Genomic DNA, 1,570 nt, shown 5'->3' with positions numbered 1-1,570 from the left:
GAGGATCCCTCACTTCATCTGCTCGTCTCCCTCTATCTCCCTCTCTAGTATTAAATATATGAATGCCTAGCAGCCATGTGTAGGGCTTGTCTGTTATCCTCTCATTCAAATACAGCTCAATGAACAAGATGCTGGTGGAAAGTCAACACCTGTAGATCAAATGCCTGGCAAGAGCACCCGACCCACACCCATGGGGAGCTCTTCATGGCCATCCCTTGTGACATCCAGATGCATCATTTATCCTCTGGGATGGGGAATATTTCACACTGCTGGTTTTGACTTACAAACTTGATTATTTAATAAAGCAAAAATAAGGACTGCTGATCTCATCCCATCTAATGCAGGTCCAAAAGACCTACATTTAAAGTGACACTAAACTCAGGCGCTAAATCTTAAAAATACATTCAAGTACCTTAATTATTATAAAAAAATTAGGGCTGTTACTGATTAACATTTTCGTGTTCGATTAATCAAAATTTTTTTTAATCGATTCATTTCGATTAATTATAACACACATACAGAATTCTTGTCTAAGCAACAATGGTAATGGGGACTGGGCCACACAAAGACATTTTAAAAAAGGTAAATTAAAAAAAATTAACACGTTCAGGTTTTATTGAAAGGGGAGGGTTGCAAAAATGGAAAGGTGAATGTCCCCTGGAAGCTGCTCTCTTCTGTGTGTGTAAGGGCCAGTTGGTTATGAAATAATCCACTCCATTTTTTTGTCATTTGAAATCCTTTTTTCTGCGCTGGCTATACACGCTTGAAGAGCAACAGGACTGAATCTTAAAAAGCATTACAGAACTATTTTATATAACATCGTAACAGGAAGCAACATGGCAACAATACATTTTTGTGCCTCTTCTGAGAACCTATTTGATACGGCTGATGCGTTCTAAGTACTTTCTCTCTGTGTACTTTTAAATCATGGCGCCTTTGTGGCTCCGTCAGCTAACGAAGGGAAGGGGGGGAGGAGTCCGGTGACGTCACGGACATCGACGTCACCTGACTCTTCCCCCCTTCCCTTCGTTAGCCGTCACGGACATAGACGTCACCGGACTCCTCCCCCTTCCCTTCGTTAGCCGACGGAGCCACTTGGGGAAGGGGGGGAGGAGTCCGGTGACGTCGATGCCCGTGACGTCACCGGATCTACGACGAAAGACCCGGAAGCCGGCGGAGGGGTGAGTACCGATCAAAAAAAGTGTAATCGATCAAAAAAATTAACGATCAATCGAGGAATTAATTGTGAATATCCACAGCCCTACAAAAAATGTATCTTTTTTGTTTATCACTCGGCTGTAGATCATCAAATCATCTGCAAGGGTTAACTACTTGTTTGTGTTCAGGTTAAAAAATAAAGAAGTTATACTCACCCGAGCCTCAGATCCAACCGGCTGTCACAGCACTCCATCCAGCCTGTCTCCTCCACCGCTGCAGCGATGGTATTTCCTTCTGCATTCTCACGTCCTATACACTGTCTATAGAAAGTGATGACTCAGGGACCTTAGACCGCTGCAGCGAAGGGGGAGAGAGGCTCCCGGGACCGGTCTAAGAGCCGACCAGCTCCAAG

This window comes from Nanorana parkeri, unplaced genomic scaffold (assembly GCF_000935625.1).
Source record: "Nanorana parkeri isolate BGI_ZX_2015 unplaced genomic scaffold, ASM93562v1 scaffold23, whole genome shotgun sequence".
NCBI classification, from domain to species: domain Eukaryota; kingdom Metazoa; phylum Chordata; class Amphibia; order Anura; family Dicroglossidae; genus Nanorana; species Nanorana parkeri.
The sequence above is the reverse complement of the archived record's forward strand: the minus strand, read 5'-3'. Positions refer to the sequence as shown.